Source organism: Arachis stenosperma, chromosome 4 (assembly GCF_014773155.1).
Source record: "Arachis stenosperma cultivar V10309 chromosome 4, arast.V10309.gnm1.PFL2, whole genome shotgun sequence".
NCBI classification, from domain to species: Eukaryota; Viridiplantae; Streptophyta; class Magnoliopsida; order Fabales; family Fabaceae; genus Arachis; species Arachis stenosperma.
The window spans coordinates 29,165,676-29,189,539 of NC_080380.1; the positions used below are offsets into that span (position 1 = coordinate 29,165,676).

The following is a 23,864-nucleotide window of genomic DNA, read 5'->3' on the forward strand; positions in this document are numbered from 1 at the left end:
TGTGTAAACCAGGATGCTGTGGTCTCTCAAAATTGGTTGTCTACTTTGTTTCTCTCTGAAGGTAATTAATTCTTTTGTTTCTATTTTTTAATGATACTATTATGACTTTTATTTTTTCTATTTGGTTGCATTGATGTTTACCATTATGAACATATGGTCTCTTATTTCAATGTGTACTATGCTCTTAATTTTTTGAAAAGTGAGAGAAGAATCTACTTGTAATGAGGGGAAGAGTTTTGGTACAGGATCTCAGATTCATGACAAGGGACATAAGGATGAGGTGTGAATTTTTGTTGTTTTTATTATTCTAAATGCAATGGTTGTTCTATGACAGTTCTTACATGTTTAGCAATATGGATTATGGAATAAGCAATATATATTGGCATGTAGTTTATTTTTCATACAATAGGAAATGCTTCAAGATAAGTCGCTGAAGCTGTTAGCTGGTGTATGCTTTTTCTTTCTACTAAGCTTGCAATGTTATTTCTAGTTTCTGGACAATGGAGAGCATGTTTCATAGATGAAATGTGTAACACCCTACCATATAGAGTCTTATGCTTAAGTCATAATTCAGAGATGGCAAGGTATTACGACCTCTAAAATAAAAATTTAGTACGAATAATATTGTGAAAAATGATTATAACTAGGAGCCTTTTTAAGAAAAAGGGGTCAAACAAAATTCGTAACTCAAAAGCGCAACACTTCAATCGGTAACGTAACGAACAAGGAAAAATGATGCACAAAATTGTGTATGCCAATATTAATAGACTATTTCTCACAGCTTCGCACAACTAACCAGCAAGAGCACTAGGTCGTCCAAGTAATACCTTATGTGAGTAAAGGTCGAATCCCACGGAGATTGTTGGTTTGAAGCAATCTATGGTTATCTTGTAACTCTTAGTCAGGATATCAATTTTTATTATCAAGTGGAATTGCAAATAAATAAAAGAGCATGAAATAAATACTTATTATGCAGTAATGGAGAATATGTTGGTGTTTTGGAGATGCTTTGCCCTCTGAATTTCAGCTTTTCCCCTGTCCTCCTCTTCACACACGCAAGGTTCCTCCTATGGCAAGCTGTATGTAGGGTGTCACCGTTGTCAATGGCTACTTCCCATCCTCTCAGTAAAAATGGTCCAAATGCTCTGTCATAGCACGGTTAATTATCTGTCGGTTCTCGATCATGTCAGAATAAGATCCATTGATTCTTTTGCGTCTGTCACTATGCCCAACACTCGCGAGTTTGAAGCTCATCACAGTCATCCAATCCCAGAATCCTATTCGAAATACCACAGACAAGGTTTAGACTTTCCGGATTCTCAATTATGCTGCCAATGGATTCTAGCTTATACCACGAAGATTCTGATTAAGGAATCTAAGAGATACTCATTCAATCTAATGTAGAACGGAGGTGGTTGTCAGGCACACGTTCATGGATTGAGGAAGGTGATGAGTGTCACGGATCATCACCTTCTTCATAGTGAAGCACGAATGAACATCTTAGATAGGAACAAGCGTGTTTGAATGGAAAACAAAAATAATTGCATTAATTCATCGAGACGCTGCAGAGCTCCTCACCCCCAACAATGGAGTTTAGAGACTCATGCCATTAAAAGGTACAAAGTTCAGATCTAAAAATATCATGAGATACAAAATAAGTCTCTAAAAGTTGTTTAAATACTAAACTAGTAACCTAGGTTTATAGAAAATGAGTAAACTAAGATAATTGGTGCACAAATCCACTTCTGGGGCCCACTTGGTGTGTGCTGGGGCTGAGACTTAAGCTTCTCACGTGCCTGAGCTGTTTCTGGAGTTGAACGCCAGGTTGTAACCTATTTCTGGCGTTGAACTCAAACTTGCAACCTGTTTCTGGCGCTGAACGCCAGACTGCAATATGGAACTGGCGTTGAACGCCAGTTTACCTCATCTATCTTCAGGCAAAGTATGAACTATTATATATTGCTGGAAAGCCCTAGATGTCTACTTTCCAACCCAATTGAGAGCGCGCCAATTGGACTTCTGTAGCTCCAAAAAATCCATTCCGAGTGCAGGGAGGTCAGAATCCAACACCATCAGCAGTCCTTTTTCAGCCTGAATCAGATTTTTGCTCAGCTCCCTCAATTTCAGGCAGAAAATACCTGAAATCACAGAAAAGCACACAAACTCATAGTAAAGTCCAAAAATATAATTTTTGCCTAAAGACTAATAAAAATCTACTAAAAACTAACTAAAACATACTAAAATCTACATGAAATTACCCCCAAAAAGCGTATAAAATATCCGCTCATCACAACACCAAACTTAAATTGTTGCTTGCCCCCAAGCAACTAGATAAATAAAATAGGATAAAAATAAATTAAGAAGCAATGATATCTCAGAGTTTTAAGTGAAGCTCAAATTCCAATTAGATGAGCAGGACTAGTAGCTTTTTGCTTCTGAACAGTTTTGGCATCTCACTTTATCCTTTGAAATTCAAAATGATTGACATCCATAGGAATTCAGAATTCAGATAGTATTATTGATTCTCCTAGTTTAGTATGTTGATTCTTGAACACAGTTACTTTATGAGTCTTGGCCGTGGCCCTAAGCACTTTGTTTTCCAGTATTACCACCGGATACATAAATGCCACAAACACATAATTGGGTGAACCTTTTCAGATTGTGACTTAGCTTTGTTAGAGTCCCCAATTAGAGGTGTCTAGAGTTCTTAAGCACACTCTTTTGCTTTGGATCACGACTTTAACCACTCAGTCTCAAGCTTTTCACTTGGACCTGCATGCCACAAGCACATGGTTAGGGACAGCTTGATTTAGCCGCTTAGGCCTGGATTTATTTCCTTGGGCCCTCCTATCCATTGATGCTCAAAGCCTTGGATCCTTTTCACCCTTGCCTTTTGGTTTAAAGGGCTATTGGCTTTTTCTACCTCTTTTGCTTTTCTCTTTTTTTTTTCTTTTTTTTTCACTGCTTTTTTCTTGCTTCAAGAATCAATTTCATGATTTTTCAGATCAGCAATAATATTTCTCTTGTTCATCATTCTTTCAGGAGCCAACAATTTTAACATTCATAAAATTCAATATAAAAAATATGCACTGTTCAAGCATTCATTCAGAAGACAAAAAGTATTGCCACCACATATAAATAATTAGAATTTTCCTTATTAAGAACTCGAAAAAATGTTGCCTCTTTATTCTAAAAATCTACTATTTTATTCATGTTTGATGATGATGAGAAAAATAAATTATAGCTTAATTGGAGATAAAATCAAAATAGAGATACTAATTACTACTACTCATATATAACTTCTAAGGTAAATTCCTAATAAGAACAATTATCACAGAGTTAAGGCTAAGATTAGGACTCAACAACCTTTAGTTTGGGAGATGATGGGTGCTCCTTCAACCTGTGGGATGTCTGGTCCTTCAAGAGATAACTTCTGGCGCTTCAGCTCCTGTATCTCTGGCTATTCGTCTTCTTTCAGATCGAATTGAACTTCCGGGATCACTAATCTCAGACCCATTATTTTGTGGTAATGATCTGCATGTTTTTTTTTTGGTTAAGAACTTCTCTTGATTCCAAAGTAATTTTGGAATATTCTCTTTCTTGCCTCTTGAAGTGGTTTGTTTTCCCTTAGGTGCCATGATCTTGATGAGTTTTAGCCCAGTGATCACGAAAAAATACACCAAACTTAGACTTTGCTTGTCCTCAAGCAAAAGAAAGGAAAGGAGAGGAATAGAAGGAGAGCTAGTATCGAATGGTGGATGAGAGGAGGGAGGTCAAATGTGGATTTAAAGGGAGGGGGTGGGTTTTCGAAAATTTTGAGAAAAGATAAGATAGAAGATATGATTTGTAAAAGATAAATATGATAGGAAAAAGATGTAATTGAAAATTGAAAAGATATAAAAGATATTTGAAAAAGATAAATTTGTTTTGAGAAAGATATTGTGAAGATTTGAAAAAGATATTTATGAGTTGAAAAGATTTTAAGAAGGAAAAGAGATAGATTTGTTTTGAAAAAGATTTGAAAAGAAGTTGAAGAGGATTTAAAAAAATTTGTGTTTATGAATTAAGATACATTTGATATCTTTGAAAATGGATTTTAGAAATTAGGGTTTTTAGAAATCATGGATGGAAACATGGGAAATGGAAAAAATTTGAAGTGAAAACGAATTTACCTCCTCCCCACAATCCTGGCGTTAAACGCCCAAACGCTGCATGTTTTGGGCGTTTAACGCCCATTTGTAGCTTCTCCTGGGCGTTCAATGCCCAGCTGTTGCTTCTAGCTGGCGTTGAACGCCAAGAACTCCTTTGTCACTGGGCATTTTTCTGAACGCCCAAGACGCTGTAAATCTGGCGTTAAACGCCCAGAAGGTGCTTCTTTCTGGCGTTCAACGCCCAGAAGATGCTTCTTTCTGGCGTTTAACGCCCAGATGGCTATCCTTACTGGCGTTGAACGCCTAGTAAATGCTTCTTTTGGGCGTTCAACACCCAAAAAAGTTCTTACTGGCTTTTTCGCACCAGTGAGCTTCCTTTTTGCTGTTTTATCCTGCGAATCCTTCTGTAACTCTGTGAACTCAAGCAATTGCTATTTTACCTTGAAGATAATTGACATAAACCTGTAAAAATCAATTAATTAACAAATAGGCTTTGTAAATGGCTGGGTTGCCTCCCAGCAAGCGCTTCTTTATTGTCTTTAGCTGGAGTATTACTGAGCTTTAATCAAGTCTCAGTTTTGAGCATTCTTGCTCGAAATTGCTTTCAAGATAATGTTTAACTCTCTGTCCATTAACAATGAACTTTTTGTTAGAATCATTATCCTGAAGCTCCACGTATCCATATGGTGACACACTTGTAATCACATATGGACCTCTCCACCGGGATTTCAATTTTTCAGGGAATAATCTGAGCCTAGAATTAAACAGTAGAACTTTCTGTCCTGTCTCAAAGACTCTGGATGACAGCTTCTTGTCATGCCATCTTTTTGCTTTTTCTTTGTAAATTTTTGCATTTTCGAAAGCATTGAGTCTGAATTCCTCTAGCTCATTTAGCTGGAGCAATCGTTTTTCTCCAGCTAACTTGGCATCAAGGTTTAAGAATCTGGTTGCCCAGTAGGCCTTATGCTTCAGTTCCACTGGCAAGTGACAGGCTTTTCCATACATCAGCTGGTATGAAGAAGTTCCTATAGGTGTCTTGAATGCTGTTTTGTATGCCCACAGAGCATCATCCAAGCTTCTTGCCCAATCCTTTCTACGGTTAATCACGGTCCGTTCTAGAATTCTTTTAAGTTCTCTATTAGAGACTTCAGCTTGCCCATTTGTCTGTGGATGATATGGAGTGGCTACCCTGTGGCTAACTCCATATCGAACCAAAGCAGAGTAAAGCTGTTTATTGCAGAAATGAGAGCCCTCATCACTGATTAGTACTCTAGGGACACCAAATCTGCTGAAGATGTGTTTCTGGAGGAATTTCAGCACTGTCTTAGTATCATTGGTGGGTGTTGCAATAGCTTCCACCCATTTGGATACGTAATCCACTGCCACCAGAATATAAGTGTTTGAATATGATGGTGGGAAAGGCCCCATGAAGTCAATACCCCATACATCAAACAACTCAATCTCCAAGATCCCTTATTGAGGCATGGCATAACTGTGAGGCAGATTGCCAGATCTTTGGCAATTGTTACAGTTAAGTACAAACACTCGGGAGTCTTTATAGAGAGTAGGCCAGTAGAAGCCACATTGGAGGACTCTTGTGGCTGTTCGCTCACTTCCAAAATGTCCTCCATACTGTGATCCATGGCAGGGCCAGAGGATCTTCTGTGCTTCTTCTTTAGGCACGCATCTACGAATTACTCTGTCTGCACATCTCTTGAAGAGATAGGGTTCATCCTAAAGATAGTACTTTGCATCAGTGATCAATTTCTTTGATTGCTGCCGACTGTACTCTTTGGGTATGAATCTCACTGCCTTGTAGTTTGTAATATCTGCAAACCATGGCACTTCCTGAATGGCAAAGAGTTGCTCATCCAGAAAGTTTTCAAAGATCTCAGTAAGAGGGAGGGACGTCCCTTCTATTGGTTCTATTTGGGACAGGTGATCTGCTACCTGGTTCTCTGTCCCTTTTCTGTCTCTTATTTCTATATCAAACTCTTGTAGAAGCAACACCCATCTGATGAGTCTGGGTTTTGAATCCTGCTTTGGGAGTAGATATTTAAGAGCAGCATGGTCAGTGTACACAATCACTTTTGATCCTACTAAATAAGATTTGATTTTGTCAATGGCGTAAACCACTGCAAGTAATTCTTTTTCTGTGGTTGTGTAGTTCTTCTGTGCGTCATTTAAAACACAACTGGCATAGTAAATGACGTACAGAAGTTTGTCATGCCTTTGTCCCAACACTGCACCAATGGCATGGTCACTGGCATCACACATTAATTCAAATGGTAATGTCCAGTCTGGTGCAGAGATGACTGGTGCTGTGACCAATTTAGCTTTCAGGGTCTCAAACGCCTGCAGACACTCCTTATCAAAGATAAATAGCGTGTCAGCAGCTAGCAGATTACTCAGAGGTTTTGTGATTTTTGAAAAATCTTTTATTAACCTCCTATAGAATCCTGCATGCCCCAGAAAGCTTTTGATTGCCTTAACATTGGCAGGTGGTGGTAATTTTTCAATTACCTCTACCTTAGCTTGATCCACCTCTATTCCCTTGTTCGAAATTTTGTGCCCAAGGACAAATCCTTCAGTCACCATAAAGTGACATTTTTCCTAGTTTAAAACCAGGTTAGTCTCTTGGCACCTCTTTAGAACAAGTGCTAGATGGTCAAGACAGGAACTGAATGAGTCTCCAAATACTGAAAAGTCATCTATGAAGACTTCCAGAAATTTTTCCACCATATCAGAGAAATAAGAGAGCATACACCTTTGAAAGGTTGCAGGTGCATTACACAGACCAAATGTCATCCTTCTGTATGCAAATACTCCGGATGGACATGTGAATGCTGTTTTCTCTTGATCCTGGGGATCTACTGCAATTTGATTATAACCTGAATATCCATCTAGGAAACAGTAGTATTCATGACCTGCTAGTCTTTCTAGCATCTGGTCTATGAATGGTAAGGAAAATGATCCTTTCTGTTGGCTGTATTGAGCCTTCTATAATCAATACACATACGCCACCCTGTAACTGTTCTTGTAGGAACCAGTTCATTTTTTTCATTATGGACCACTGTCATGCCACCTTTCTTAGGGACGACTTGGACAGGGTTTACCCAGGGGCTATCAGAAATAGGATAAATAATCTCAGCCTCTAGTAATTTAGTGACCTCCTTCTGCACCACCTCCTTCATGGCTGGATTCAGCCGTCTTTGTGGTTGAACCACTGGCTTAGCGTCACCCTCCAATAGGATCTTGTGCATGCATCTGGCTGGGCTAATGCCCTTAAGATCACTGATGGACCACCCAAGAGCTGTCTTGTGTGTCCTTAGCACTTGAATTAGTGCTTCCTCTTCCTGTGGCTCTAAGTTAGAGCTTATGATTACAGGAAAGGTATCACCTTCTCCCAGAAATGCATATTTCAGGGATGATGGTAATGGTTTGAGCTCGGGTTTGGGAGGTTTCTCCTCTTCCTGAGGGATTTTCAGAGGTTCTATTATTCTCTCTGGTTCCTCCAGATCAGGCTGAACATCTTTAAAGAAATCCTCTAGCTCTGATTCGAGACTCTCAGCCATATTGACCTCTTTTACCAGAGAGTCAATAAAATCAATGCTCATGCAGTCATTTTGGGTGTCTGGATGCTGCATGGCTTTGACAACATTCAACTTAAACTCGTCCTCATTGACTCTCAGGGTCACTTCCCCTTTTTAGACGTCAATGAGGGTTTGTCCAGTTGCTAGGAAAGGTCTTCCTAGAATTGAGAGTTGCACTCTTGTGCTCCTCTATTTCCAGCACCACAAAGTCAGTGGGAATGGCAAATGGCCCAACCTTGACAATCATGTCTTCAATTACGCTTGATGGGTATTTAATGGAGCCATCAGCAAGTTAGAGATATGTTCGGGTTGGTTTAACTTCATCAGTCAACCCAAGCTTTTTTATAGTAGCTGCAGGTATTAGGTTAATACTTGCCCCAAGATCACATAGAGCTTGCTTGGTACAAGTACCTTCTAATGTGCATGGTATCATAAAGCTTCCCGGATCCTTAAGCTTCTTAGGTAAGCTTTTCAGAATGACTGCACTGCATTCTTCGGTGAGGTAAACTTTCTCAGTTTCCCTCCAATCCTTCTTATGACTTAAGATCTCTTTCATGAACTTAGCATAAGAGGGTATTTGCTCAAGTGCCTCTGCAAACGGAATCTTTATCTCAAGAGTTCTGAGATAGTCTGTAAAGCGGGCAAATTGCTTATCCTGTTTCGCTTGGCGGAGTTTCTGAGGATAAGGCATTTTGGCTTTGTATTCCTCAACTTTAGTTGCTGCAGGTTTATTGCTTACAGCCGTAGGTTGAGAAGCCTTTTTAGAGGAGTTGCTATTAGCACTTGTATGTGTCTGATCCCCCACTGGTGTTTGAATACCAGGGGTGGAAGCTGGAGTGGCGTTAGACGCCAACTCCTTATCTGTTTCTGGCGTCTGAACGCCAGAACTAAGCTTCCTTTGGGCGTTCAACGCCAGTTCTTTGCTTGTTTCTGGCATTGGACGCCAGGACTGAGCATGGGTTGGGCGTTCAACGCCAGCTTTCCACCCATTATCTGGCGTTTGAGTGCCAGAGCTATTCCTCTCTGGGCTCTGACTGTCCTCAGAGGGATTTTAGGTAGCAGTCTGTTTATTTCTTGGCCTCCTGCTGCCTTGAAGTGAGGTATTTAATGTTTTTCCACTTCTTAATTGAACTGCTTGGCATTCTTCTGTTATTTGTTTTGATAACTGCTTTTCTGTTTGCTTCAACTGCACTTCCATATTCATATTAGCCATTCTTGTTTCTTGCAATATTTCCTTGAATTCGGCTAGCTGTTTTGTTAGAAAATCTAATTGCTTATTGAATTCAGTAGCTTGATCTGCAGGACTGAGTTTAGCAGTTACTGTTTTAGCCTCTTCATTGATGGAAGGTTCACTGCTTAGGTACAGATGCTGATTTCTGGCAACTGTATCAATAAGCTCTTGAGCTTCTTCTATTGTCTTTCTCATGTGTATAGATCCACCAGCTGAGTGGTCTAGAGAAATCTGAGCTCTCTCTGTAAGCCCATAATAGAAGATGTCTAACTGCGCCCACTCTGAAAGTATTTCAGAGGGACATTTTCTCAGCATCTCTCTGTATCTCTCCCAGGCATCATAAAGGGATTCATTATCTCCTTGTTTAAAGCCTTGGATGCTCAGCCTTAGCTGTGTCATCCATTTTGGAGGGAAGTATTGATTCAGAAATTTTTTTGACAGCTGTTTCCATGTCTTTATGCTAGCCTTGGGTTGGTTATTTAACCACCTCTTGGCTTGGTCTTTTACAGCAAATAGAAACAGTAATAGCCTGTAGACATCCTGATCTACTTTTTATCATGTACTGTGTCAATAATTTGTAAAAACTGTGCCAGAAACTCTGTAGGTTCTTCCTATGGAAGACCGGAATACTGGTAACTTTGCTGCACCATGATAATGAGCTGAGGATTCAACTCAAAGCTACTGACTCCTATGGAGGGTATACAGATACTACTCCCATATGAAGCAGTAGTGGGGTTAGCATATGACCCCAAAGTCCTTCTGGACTGTTCATTTCCACTTAGATCCATGATGGAGAAAGGGAGATGATGTGAATTTATTTTATTTATTTTTTTAAAAAAAATTATTTTTGAAATAATAAAATGAAATAAAATAAAATAATAAAAAAACGAAATAAAAATAAAAATAAAAGTTAAAAATATTTTATGAAGATTTTCGAAAAAAAAAACGAGGAGAGAGAAAGTGGTTAGGATATTTTTAAAAAAGATATAATTTGAAAAATTTTGACTAAGTCAACCCAAGTAATTCGAAAATTATGAGAAATTAAAGGAGAAGATATTTTTTTTTATTTTTGAATTTTATTATGAAAGAGAAAAACACACAAAAGACACAAGACTTAAAATTTTTAGATCTAATGCTCCTTGTTTTCGAAAATTTTGGAGGGAAAACACCAAGGAACACCAAACTTAAAAATTTTAAGATCAAAACACAAAGAAGACTCAAGAACACTTTGAAGATTCACAAGAACAACAAGAACAAAAGAAAGAACACCAAACTTGAAATTTTTTTGAAAACCAAATTAAATTTTTGAAAATTAAAGAAAATTAACAAGAGAACACCAAACTTAAAGTTTGGCACAAGATTCAATCAAAGAAAAATTATTTTTGAAGAAGATTTTAAAAAGTAAACTCAAATGGGCAACTATTCCCAAGAAAATAGACACATTCAAAAAATGTATGAACCAAACGGAGAAAAATTATTTTTGAAAAATTTAAGGAACACAAAAAGCATACAATTGACACCAAACTTAGAACATGATACTAAACTCATAAAAAAACAAAAATTCAATTAAAGAAAAACAATATTTTTTTTTGAAAAACTTTTAAAAGGGATAATAAAAGATGCAATTCTAGTAAAAAAGATAAATTTTTCCTAATCTAAGCAACAAGATTCACCGTCAGTTGTTCAAACTCAAACAATCCCCGGCAACGGCGCCAAAAACTTGATGCACGAAATTGTGTATGCCAATATTAATAGACTATTTCTCACAGCTTCGCACAACTAACCAGCAAGTACACTGGGTCGTCCAAGTAATACCTTACGTGAGTAAGGGTCAAATCCCACGGAGATTGTTGGTTTGAAGCAATCTATGGTTATCTTGTAACTCTTAGTCAGGATATCAATTTTTATTATCAAGTTGAATTGCAAATAAGTAAAAGAGCATGAAATAAATACTTATTATGCAGTAATGGAGAATATGTTGGAGTTTTGGAGATGCTTTGCCCTCTGAATTTCAGTTTTTCCCTTGTCCTCCTCTTCACACACGCAAGGTTCCTCCTATGGCAAGCAATATGTAGGGTGTCACCGTTGTCAATGGCTACTTCCCATCTTCTCAGTGAAAATGGTCCAAATGCTCTGTCACAGCACGGCTAATCATCTGTCGGTTCTCGATCATGTCGGAATAGGATCCATTGATTCTTTTGCGTCTGTGACTACGCCCAACACTCGCGAGTTTGAAGCTCATCACAGTCATCCAATCCCAGAATCCTACTCGGAATACCGCAGACAAGGTTTAGGCTTTCCGGATTCTCAAGTATGCTGCCAATGGATTCTAGCTTATACCACGAAGATTCTGATTAAGGAATCTAAGAGATACTCATTCAATCTAATGTAGAACGGAGGTGGTTGTCAAGCACACGTTCATGGATTGAGGAAGGTGATGAGTGTCACGGATCATCACCTTCACATCTTAGATAGGAACACGCGTGTTTGAATGGAAAACAGAAATAATTGCATTAATTCATCGAGAGGCTGCAGAGCTCCTCACCCCCAACAATGGAGTTTAGAGACTCATGCCGTCAAAAGGTACAAAGTTTAGATCTAAAAATGTCATGAGATACAAAATAAGTCTCTAAAAGTTGTTTAAATACAAAACTAGTAACCTAGGTTTACAGAAAATGAGTAAACTAAGATAATTGGTGCAGAAATTCACTTCTGGGGCCCACTTGGTGTGTGCTGGGGCTGAGACTTAAGCTTCTCACGTGCCTGGACTATTTCTGGAGTTGAACGCCAGGTTGTAACCTGTTTCTGGCGTTGAACTCCAACTTGCAACCTGTTTCTGGCACTGAACGCCAGACTGCAACATGGAACTGGCGTTGAACGCCAGTTTACGTCATCTATCTTCGCGCAAAGCATAGAGTATTATATATTGCTGGAAAGCCCGGGATGTTTACTTTCCAACCCAATTGTGAGCGCGCCAATTGGACTCTTGTAGCTCTAAAAAATCCATTCCGAGTGCAGGGAGGTCAGAATCTAACAGCATCAACATTCCTTTTTCAGCCTGAATAAGATTTTTGCTCAGCTCCCTCAATTTCAGCCAGAAAATACCTGAAATCACAGAAAAGCACACAAACTCATAGTAAAGTCCAGAAATATGATTTTTGCCTAAAGACTAATAAAAATCTACTAAAAACTAACTAAAACATACTAAAATCTACATGAAATTACCCCCAAAAAGCGTATAAAATATCCGCTCATCAATAAACCAATGCGAGATTATATATATACAAAAGAGTGTCAAAAACGGGAATTTCAAAACTCAAATCCGGATGCAAAGATAACTGGTCCGAGCATAGCGATATATACAACAACAACAAAGCCTTATCCCACTAAATGGGGTCGGCTACATGAATCAAACGACGCCATTGTGCTCTGTTATGTGTCATGTCTACAGAGAGACCGTTTACATGTAGATCTCGTTGGACCACCTCATGGATGGTCTTCTTAGGTCTTCCTCTGCCTTTCTTCCCTTGTCCATCTTCCATCTCATTCACTTTCCTGACTGGATGTTTTATCGGTCTTCTTCTCACATGTCCAAACCACCTAAGACTCGATTCAACCATCTTTTCCACAATGGGTGCTACTCCAACTCTCTCCCTTATATCTTTGTTCCTTATTTTATCTAATCGCGTATGACCACTCATCCATCTCAACATCTTCATCTCTGCCACACTTAGCTTATGTTCGTGCTCCCCTTTAGCCGTCCAACACTCCGTACCATAAAGCATAGCCGGTCTTATAGCGGTGCGATAGAATTTACCTTTAAGTTTTAAAGGCACTTTTTTGTCGCATATAAAACCAGATGCACTCCGCCATTTTGACCAACCTGCTTGAATCCTATGATTTACATCCTGTTCAATCTCTCCATTATCTTGTATGATGCACCCAAGATACTTAAAACTTTTAACTTTTCGTAGGATGTTTTCTCCAATTTTCACCTCTATATTAGAGTTTTCCCTTCTCAGACTGAACTTACATTCCATATATTTCGTCTTGCTACGGCTTATACGCAGACCATACACTTCTAGAGCTTCTCTCCATAACTCCAACTTCTTATTTAGGTCTTCTCTTGACTCTCCCATAAGGATGATATCATCGGCAAAAAGCATGCACCATGGCACAGGCTCTTGGATGTGCTCTGTGAGTACTTCCAAGACTAATGTGAAAAGGTATGGACTTAAGGATGATCCCTGGTGTAATCCTATACCAATAGGAAATTCCTCTGTCACACCATCTTGAGTCTTCACACTAGTTGTGGCCCATCGTACATATCTTTAATTGCACGAATATATGTGATCCTTACTCTCTTTTTTTCTAAAACCTTCCATAAGACCTCCCTTGGTACTCTATCATATGCTTTTTCCAAATAAATAAACACCATATGTAGATCCCTTTTATTACTACGATACCTCTCCATCATCCTTTTTAATAGGTATATCGCTTCAGTGGTAAATCTGCCTGGCAAAAATCCAAATTGGTTCTCTGTTACTTGTCTCTCTTTTTTCAACCTCCGCTCTATCACCATTTCCCATAATTTCATGGTATGACTCATAAGCTTGATTCCTCTATAGTTTTCGTAACTTTGTATATCCCCCTTATTCTTGTAGATAGGTACCAAGGTGCTCTTTCTCCACTCATCAGGCATCCTTTTTGAAATAAGGAAAGCCTATTCTCCAAAATCCCATCTAAGAGGAGTCATCACAGTTTGTATTATTTAATGGAGATAAAAGTATCTAAGGGAAAATATGAAATCAAAACAGAGTCCCAAGAACAAAGAATCTTCGCTAATCCAGAAGTCTCCAGCATGCTTCAGCGAGAAGCCTCACGTCCTGCATCTGAAAATCACAAAATCCGTTTGGGTGAGAACCAGAGGTTCCCAGCATGGTAATAGTTCCCACATATATAACATGTAATAATAGAGGAAAGCCGAAGGCAATCCTAGAACTTCCTTCAGATAAAATCAAAGCTTATAAACAAGCTAAACCATAAGTGACAACTGACTAAAGATCCTTCAGTCTAACTAATACTTCCCTTTCCAATTCCTTCAGACCTCCCAACTGCTAGTAGGAGTATAAAATGGCAAACACAGTTATTTCAGACAAGAGATATACAAGTAGGAACGGATAAGGCACTTAGACAAATAGCAAGTAATATGCAGTCAAATAGGCAATCTCAAACAATTCACATAATATGCATATGATGAATGACTGTCCCTAATGGCTGATGATATCTTCTGTCGGTTATAGAGCCATCCCGACAAGTCCTGGTAGCTAACCATTGGATTGTCCCTCTGTCGTGTCTCCCCAACTCGAGTTATACTCACCATAATCGTGATCATAATCATGATCCATATCCATCACCTTCACTGGTGAATATTCTTGGGGGTGAGCTCATCCGGGGCTTTCACAGTGCCCGGCCACCCTGACGACATAGGGTCAAAAGAGCTTCGAGTCTCAACCTAGAGCATGTGGTGGCTAGCCACTGCTTTCTCCCAGGGAAACTCTTATCTCCGATAGTAGAAGTGCAATATTCACAATTCATTCAACAGCATATATGCATTTATTCTTAGCCATAATCATGGCTCCGCCGTAACACGAAAATAATCTAGCCATCCGGCTCATGGTTAAATCCATAACCAGCCAATTCATTAACAATTACGGCCCTTCGGCCCATGGCATAACAAGCACTTCCACTGCCATCCTTCGCATCTCACATAATCATCTTTGATCCTCATTGAACTTTTATTTTTCCCTTGCTTCACTCGCAAGTTACCACATTCACTAGCTCGTTTTCTCATTGCTAGGCATATCATAATGATTTAAGACATAAGTGGTGAGATCGGAGGCTTAGAAGTATGAAATTTGGCTTTTAAAACTCAAAAATCAACTTTGGGATGAAAGCAAGGCCACGCGTACGCGTCCTTCACGCGCATGCGTAGATGGCCTTATAGTTTATCGATGCGTATGCATCATTCACGCGGACGTGTGGGTTGAAAAATATCCAAACGACGCGTACGCGTCAGCCACGCGTACGCGCGGGTACATTTGTGCCCCAGGCACAAAACCGGCACAACTCTGGCACAACTCTCGGGAAAATGGCTGGGCAACCATTTCAGCACATCGACGCGCATGCGCACACCACGCACACGCGTGGATGGTGCCATCTTGAAAAACGATGCGTATGCGTCAAGGATGCCTACGCGTGGGTGGTTCTTCTGCTAAATATTTTTCTAAGTTAAAAGCTGCAGAATTCACAAATTCAACACCCAATCTTTCGACGGACATAACTTTCTCATTTTAAATCGTTTTCCGCCCGTTCTTCAAATGGCATGGATATCCCGGATCCAATTTCATTTCTAAACAAGTTTGGTACAAAACGGGGATCCGTAGTCCAAGTTATGTCCCATAAAAGTATGTCCAAAAACCATGTTTTCATACAAAACCACAAAGTGCCATTTTCAAAACAAGTCATTTTCAACTCTTTTCAAAATCAACCAAAACATGCCAATTTCGTCCCTTTTCTTTGAAATCAATCAAAATATACCAAAATCAACATCAAGTCTCCTCAACTCACACATTAACACTTTACCACAATTCACAAAACATCATCCCACCATTTTAACACTTCTCAATCAAATGGCTAAGAGACAAACACATAGACATGTCATACATACTTTCTCATCTTAATTTCCAATAATACCATTTCCAATCAACCATCATTGTACATAGTCAATATCATACTCACCATCAACATGGTTTCACCCACAATTCAACCTTAATCAATCATCAAGCATATATCACAACATGCATATTTCTCATACATCATACCATCAAGGCATCAATAATCATCATCACAAATATGACCACATCATATATCTCAACCATTCAACAACATCAACAATTCAATGCATATCTTAGGGCCTCTAGCCTAAGTATTTCCCACCACATTACATATTAGATACAAGAAACCGAGACCATACCTTAGCCGATTTCCCAAGCTCAACCGGAGCACTTCCAAACCACTTTTCCTCAAGATCTCAAGGTGTCAACACCTCCAAGAACAGATTTTTTCATACAAAACCCTCTTCAAGCTTTTCAAAGTCTTAATCAAGCTCAAATATTCACATATACACAATCTAAGCCACAATCATCATACCCATACACAACATTTCAATACCCAAACATCATAGAACAACAAATTACACTAGGGTTGAGAATCTTACCACACCCAAGGTCCAAGAAGACAAGATTAACCTTCTCCTTCAAGAGAGTTGGGTCCTATAACATCAAAGAGTCCAAAATCTCAATATTTTTACTCATGAAACTCGAAATCAAAGCTGGAAATTCGAAGAGCAAACTATGGCTTATCTCAAGGTTGATTGTATGGGTTTTGTAGAGCTTTCCGCGGTGAATGCGTGGTCGCAAACGGTGTGGCAATCGGAGCTCTAGATCAAAAGTTATGGTGGTTTGAAGGTCAACCAAGGGAGAGAACTTGAGAGAGTGTTCTTCCCTTGCTCTCCACCATTTCAGCGTGAATTAGAGTGTTGTAAGGAGAGAGAGTGCTGAAAACTAGAGTTTTGGTTTAGTTATGTTGGGCCAAGGGCCCACTTTGGGTCCGGTTGGCCCGGTTTGGCCCGTTCGGTCCAATCTTGGTCCGATTTCTATAAAATTGGTATCGAAATTCTCGTCTCAATCTCCTCTATCATATTAAGACATAAAAATCACATTTTTGGCTTTTTAGAATAAATTCTCATTTATGGGTTAATTAGCCATTAATTAACCGGGTTTTACATTCTACCCACCTAATTAGAAATTTCGCCCACAAAGTTCAAATTCAATTACCTGAGAATAAGTGCAGCTAATCCGTTCGCATCTCCGACTCAAGTTCCCAAGTGTGTTCCTCAACACCGCATCGACTCCAAGCCACTTTGACTAATGAAACCTCTTTTCCACGCAACCGTTTGATACTAGTATCATCAATTCTGACTGGAGCCACTGGAAGCGTCAAATCTTCTCTTAACTGAACCGATTCAGGTTCTAACACATGGCTAGCATCAAGAGTATACTTCCGAAGTTGCGACACGTAAAACACGTCGTACAGGTTCAAAAGATGAGGTGGTAGAGCCATCTGATACGCCACCGGTCCAATCCTCTCCAGGATCTGAAACGGACCAATGTATCGAGGATTCAACTTCTTTGCCTTAATCGTCCTACCTACTCCTGTAGTTGGAGTAACCTTAAGGAAAACATGGTCTCCTTCCTCAAATTCCAAGGGCTTTCGCTTCTGATCGGCGTAACTCTTCTGACAATTCTAAACAGTAAGCATCATATCTCGAATTTTCTTGACTTGTTCAGTAGTCTCAGCTATCATTTTCAGCCCCAACAAGCCTTTCTCTCCAGCGTCATACCAACATAGCGGAGATTGACATTTCCTCCCATACAAGGCCTCGTACGGAGCCATTCCGATGCTCGTATATATGGTAACTATTACTGTATGCAAACTCCACTAGCGGCATCTACCGATTCCAACTCGCCGGTTGGTCCAAAACACAAGCTCTCAACATATCCTCTAATGTTTGGATCGTCCTCTCGGATTGACCATCTGTTTGAGGATGGTAAGTTTTACTCAAGCTTAATTGGGTTCCGAAAGCTTTCTGAAATGCACCCCAAAACCTCGAAGTGAAACGAGGATCTCTATCCGAGATTATAGTAGCAGGTACACCATGAAGTCTCACAATCTCTTTTATGTATAACCGTGCTAGTTCCTCAAGGGTGTAAGTCATCCGAATGGGCAAAAAGTAAGCTGACTTTGTCAGTCGGTCCACAATCACCCAGATAGCATCAAAACCAGCCCTAGTCCTTGGCAATCCCGACACAAAGTCCATTACAATACTTTCCCACTTCCATTGCGGAACCTCTAAGGGTTGCAACATCCCGGAAAGTCTTTGATGTTCAATCTTTACCTCTTGACAAGTTAAGCACTTTGAAACATATTCTGCCACATCATTCTTCATACCCGGCCACCAAAACATCGCCTTTAAATCATGGTACATCTTAGTACTTCCCGGGTGAATGGAGAATCCGCTTTTGTGTGCCTCCTTTAAGATATCTTGCCTCAAAGTGCCAACATCCGACACAATGATCCTAACCTTGAATCTCCATAACCCATCTTTTCCTTCCGACACTCTCCACTGTTTCCCTTGCTCAATAGCCGGTAACACCTTCCATAACGCTTCATCATTTTCATGAGCCTTTAAGAGTTCGGACTTAAAATCACTTGAGATTTCTAATCGGCTCAAACATAGAGTTCCAGATACTTCTCGAGCACCAATTTTCAGACTCTCGAATTCTTTGAGAAACTTCTCTTCTTGAAGCATCATCCAAGCCGCATACAACGACTTCGACTTAACGCATCCGTCACTACATTCGCCTTTCCCGGATGGTAATTCAACTCAAAGTCGTAGTCCTTCAATAATTTCATCCACCTCCTCTGCCTCATATTAAGCTCTTTCTGATCAAAGAGATATTTCAAGCTCTTGTGATCGGAGAAGACTTGGAACTTAACCCCATAGAGATAATGCCTCCACACCTTCAAGGCAAACACAACCGCAGCGAGTTTCAAATCGTGCGTATGGTAACTAACTTCATGAGGTCTCAACTGTCGTGAGGCATACGCCACCACATTATGATGCTGCATTAGCACGCACCCTAGACCCTTTAATGAGGCATCACAGTACACCTCAAATGGTTCGTTCGGCTCAGGTAACACCGACACAGATGCAGTGGTCAACTTTTTCTTCAATGCCTGAAAGCTCTCCTCGCACTCAGGAGTCCAAACAAATGGAGTGTCTTTGCGAGTTAACTTTGTCAATGGCAAAGCTAATTGCGAAAAGCCTTTGATGAACCTTCGGTAATAGCCAGCTAAGCCCAGAAAACTCCTTATCTCCGTTACGGTGGTTGGTTGCTTCCAATCCATCACAGCCTCCACCTTAGTTGGATCTACGGCTATTCCCTTCTTACTCACCACGTGACCCAAAAACTTTACCTCACTCTTCCAAAACTCACACTTAGACAGTTTCACATAAAATTTTTTCTCATTTAGAATCTACAACACGGTTCTCAAGTGTTCCGCATGCTCTTCTTCAGTCTTGGAGTAAATCAGTATGTCGTCAATGAAGACAACAACAAATTTATTCAGAAACAGATGGAACACTCTGTTCATATAATCTATGAATACTGCAGGAGCGTTTGTCAATCCAAAGGACATTACAGTATACTCGTAATGACTATAACGAGTCCTGAAAGTGGTCTTAGGGATATCCTCACCCCTCATCCTTATCTGGTGATAACCGGATCGCAAATCGATCTTGGAGAAAACCCCAGCTCCTTTTAACTGATCCATGAGATCATTAATCCACGGCAATGGGTACTTATTCTTTATCGTGACCTTGTTCAACTGCCTGTAATCCACACAGAGCCGCATACTCCCATCTTTCTTCTTTACCAGTAACACTGGAGTACTCCACGGGGAAACACTTGTTCAGATAAAGTTCTTACCCAACAAATCCTCTAACTGAGACTTTAGCTCGGCCATCTCTAACGATGACATTCTATAAGGAGCACTTGAGATTGGTCCCGCCCCAGGCACCAATTCAATAGCAAACTCAACCTCTCGGTTAGGTAAAAATTCATCAATGTCATCGGGAAACACCTCTGGAAACTCACACACTACCAGAATTTGTTCCAACCTTTGATCATCACCCGAAACACCCGCGGTTAACAACAGGATACCCTGACATTCGATTCCGGAATAGTTCACCATCATCGAATTCAAGTAATAATTATTCACCACGACCGGCCTTTCTGTATCTTCCAGCATAAAGTACACCGACTTTGTAGAACAATCAAGCAGGACATGGTTCTCAGATAACCAGTCCAATCCCAAGATAAGATCAAGACCGATCATCGGCAAGCAGATTAAATTATGGACAAAATCCCGCTGCTTGAACCTAAACAAAACTTTCGGGCATCCTAGCCTAGTTACCATGGCTTCATGGGTAGCATTATACACTTTTAGGTCATAACCTAAGGTTACGATCTTCAATCCTAACTCATGTGCTTTCTCAAATGCAATGAATAAATGCGATGCTCCCGAATCAAATAAAGCATTTAAAGTTTGACCATCCATTTCACAATTACCTCTGATAAGTGCCTCAGATCCCTCAGCACCTATAGCTGAAGTGGTGAACATCCGACCAGTCTGTTGTGCTTTCCCAGCAACTTGCTTCTGCTTCTCTGGACAATTTGTGGCTTTATGCCCCGCCTTTCCACAATTGTAGCACAAACCCCATCCGGCCTTGCATGGTGCTCCCGGATGGTGACTTCCACACCTAGTACAAGCTTGATCATTCTGAGGCTGCTTCCCAAACCTTTTCCCTTGGGAGTTGTTGTTGTTGGGCCTCCTAAAAGATCCTCCGCGCTTGAAAGGCGGACCTCTAGGTGCAAGGTTCTTCCCTCGGTTCTGTGGGAATGATCCCTTGTGACTTCCTTTCTCCGCGGCTGCCTTCTTCACACACTCTTCAGCAACCCTACACTTATTCACTAACTCGGAGAAAGTCCTAATCTCCATTGGTCCCACTGAACTGAAAATATCACTCCGGAGTCCTCCTTCATACTTAACATACTTCCATTCCTCATATTCCACCGGAGTCCATTGACATATACGAGAGAACCTGAACAGCTCCTCAAACTTGTCAGTATACTCAGCTACGGACATAGTACACTGCTTCAGCTGCAGTAATTCAAGCTCCTTGGTTGTCCTAGCAGAAGTTGAAAAGTACTTCTTATAGAACTCCTCTCGGAAGACATCCCAGGTGATATAGTCATCACCCTGCTGCAAGAGACGTCGGATTCCTTGCCACCAATGTGACGCTTCCCCAGTGAGTAAATAGGTAGCGAACTCAACACGCTGCCCTTCAGGTACCACCTGCGCTTGCAGTGCTCGCTCCATAGCCTGAAACCATGTATCGGCTTCAGTCGGGCTAGTAGTTCCCTTGAACTTAGGTGGATTAACCTTCAAGAAGTTTGCCAGTGTCATCGGGCCCTGAACTCCACCTCTATCATTACCATGGTTGTTCATCTGTTGACCAAGAGCTTCAGCAGTGGCTTGCATAGCAGCAGCCATGTTCTCCAACACAGTCATAAAGTTCACCGGGTCATTAGGGTTAATCTTCGGCACACGAGCATTCGTATGACCTCTCCTACGGCCTCTACCACGTCCACGAGGTGCCATCTGGTTCCTATACACACCAAACAATCGATATTAAGTTGATCAATCTCAATATTGAAAGTTTAGTACTTCAAAGTCCCAAATGCATGCTCATGAACGTTTATGCCAATTATATCAAGTAGATATACTAATAGCACATAACACACATACAGAGAATGCATAGAAGCATAGTCAGTCCGTTTCTCAGGCTCTACAGGAACGAACTGCTTTGATACCATAATGTAACACCCTACCATACAAAGTCTTATGCTTATGTCATAATTTAGAGATGGCAAGGTATTACGACCTCTAAAATAAAAATTTAGTACGAATAGTATTGTGAAAAATGATTATAACTAGGAGCCTTTTTAAGAAAAAGGGGGTAAAACAAAATTCGTAACTCGAAAGCATAACACTTCGATCGGTAACGTAACGAACAAGGATAAACCAACGCGAAATTATATATATACAAAAGAGTGTCAAAAACGGGAATATCAAAACTCAAATCCGGATGCAAAGATAACTGGTCCGAGCATAGCAATATATACATATAATAAAATAAGGAAACCCCAAGGAAACCCAAAGGGACACAAATACAGAAAACCTATTCTCCAAAATCCCCTCTAAGAGGAGTCATCACAGTTTGTATTATTTAATGGAGATAAAAGTATCTAAGGAAAAACATGAAATCAAAACAGAGTCCCGAGAACAAAGGATCTTCGCTAATCCAGAAGTCTCCGGCATGCTTCAGCGAGAAGCCTCACGTCCTGCATCTGAAAACTACAAAATCTACATGGGTGAGAACCAGAGGTTCCAGCATGGTAACAGTTCCCACATATATAACATGTAATAATAGAGGAAAGCCGAAGACAATCCTAGAACTTCCTTCAGATAAAATCAAAGCTTATAAACAAGCTAAACCATAAGTGGCAACTGACTAAAGATCCTTCAGTCTAACTAATACTTCCCTTTCCAATTCCTTCAGACCTCCCAACTGCCAGCAGGAGTATAAAATGGCAAACACAGTTATTTCAGACAAGAGATATACAAGTAGGAATAGATAAGACACTTAGACAAATAGCAAGTAATATGCAGTCAAATAGGCAATCTCAAACAATTCACATAGTATGCATATGATGAATGCTTATCCCTAATGGCTGATGATATCATCTATCGGTTATAGAGCCATCCCGATAAATCCTGGTAGCTAACCATTGGACTGTCCCTCTGTTGTGTCTCCCCAACTCGAGTTATACTCACCATAATCGTGATCATAATCATGATCCATATCCATCACCTTCACTGGTGAATATTCATGGAGGTGAGCTCATTCGGGGCTTTCACAGTGCCTGGCCACCCTGATGACATAGGGTCAAAAGAGCTTCGAGTCTCAACCTAGAGCACGTGGTGGCTAGCCACTGCTTTCTCCCAGGGAAACTCTTATCTCCGATAGTGGAAGTGCAACATTCACAATTCATTCAACAGCATATATGCATTTATTCTTAGCCATAATCATGGCTCCACCGTAACACGACAATAATCTAGCCATCCGGCTCACGTTTAAATCCATAACCAGCCAATTCATTAACAATTATGGCCCTTCGGCCCATGGCATAACAAGCACTTCCACCGCCATCCTCCGTATCTCACATAATCATCTTTGATCCTCATTAATCATTCATTTTTCCCTTGCTTCACTCACAAGTTACCACATTCACTAGCTCTTTTTCTCATTGCTAGGCATATCATAATGATTTAAGACATAAGTGGTGAGATCGGAGGCTTAGAAGTATGAAATTTGGCTTTTAAAACTCAAAAATCAACTTTGGAATGAAAACAGGGCCACGCGTACGCATCCTTTATGCGCACGCGTGGATGGCCTTACAGTTCATCGATGCGTATGTGTCATTCACGCGGACGCGTGGATTGAAAAACATCCAAACGACGCATACGCGTCAGCCATGCGTACGCGCGGGTACATTTGTGCCTCAGGCACAAAACCGGCACAACTCTGGCACAACTCTCGGGAAAATGGCTGGGCAACCATTTCAGCACATCGACGCACACGCGCACGCGTGGATGGTGCCATCTTGAAAAATGACGCGTACGCGTCAAGGACGTCTACGCGTGGGTGGTCATTCTGCTAAAAATTTTTCTATGTTAAAAGCTGCAGAATTCACAGATTCAACCCCCAATCTTTCGACGGACATAACTTTCTCATTTTAAATTGTTTTCCACCCTTTCTTCAAACGGCATGGACATCCCAGATCCAATTTTATTTCTGAATAACTTTGGTACAAAACGGGAATCCGTAGTCCAAGTTATGTCTGATAAACCACTATTTTATGGTTTATATTATGTTTAATTGTGTAGTTTTATCGTGATCCTTACCCACTTATTCATTAAAATAGCATGCATTTAGATTTCCTTCCTGAATTCATTACATGTTTGAAATCTGCTTCCTAAAGACTTTAATTATGTACTTTTAATTCTCCTTTATCCCATTCGATGCCGTGATCTGTGTCTTGAGTGTTTCAGACTTTACAGAGCATGAATGAGTTAGAG

At 40.3% G+C, this 23,864-nt stretch overlaps 1 long non-coding RNA gene across 4 annotated transcripts in view; it reads left to right on the plus strand.

Annotated features, from left to right (window-relative positions):
- The window catches only part of LOC130973570 (uncharacterized), a 29,006-nt gene that overhangs the window by 2,050 nt on the left and 3,092 nt on the right, over nucleotides 1–23,864 (plus strand). The window contains exons 3-4 of one of the 4 annotated variants that reach the window (XR_009084183.1): nucleotides 13–61; nucleotides 201–2,957. This is a non-coding gene — a long non-coding RNA (uncharacterized LOC130973570). Of the gene's footprint in view, nucleotides 1–12; nucleotides 2,958–23,864 lie in introns of those variants that run through there. The other 3 variants (XR_009084182.1, XR_009084184.1, XR_009084181.1) reach the window with 3 other exon arrangements.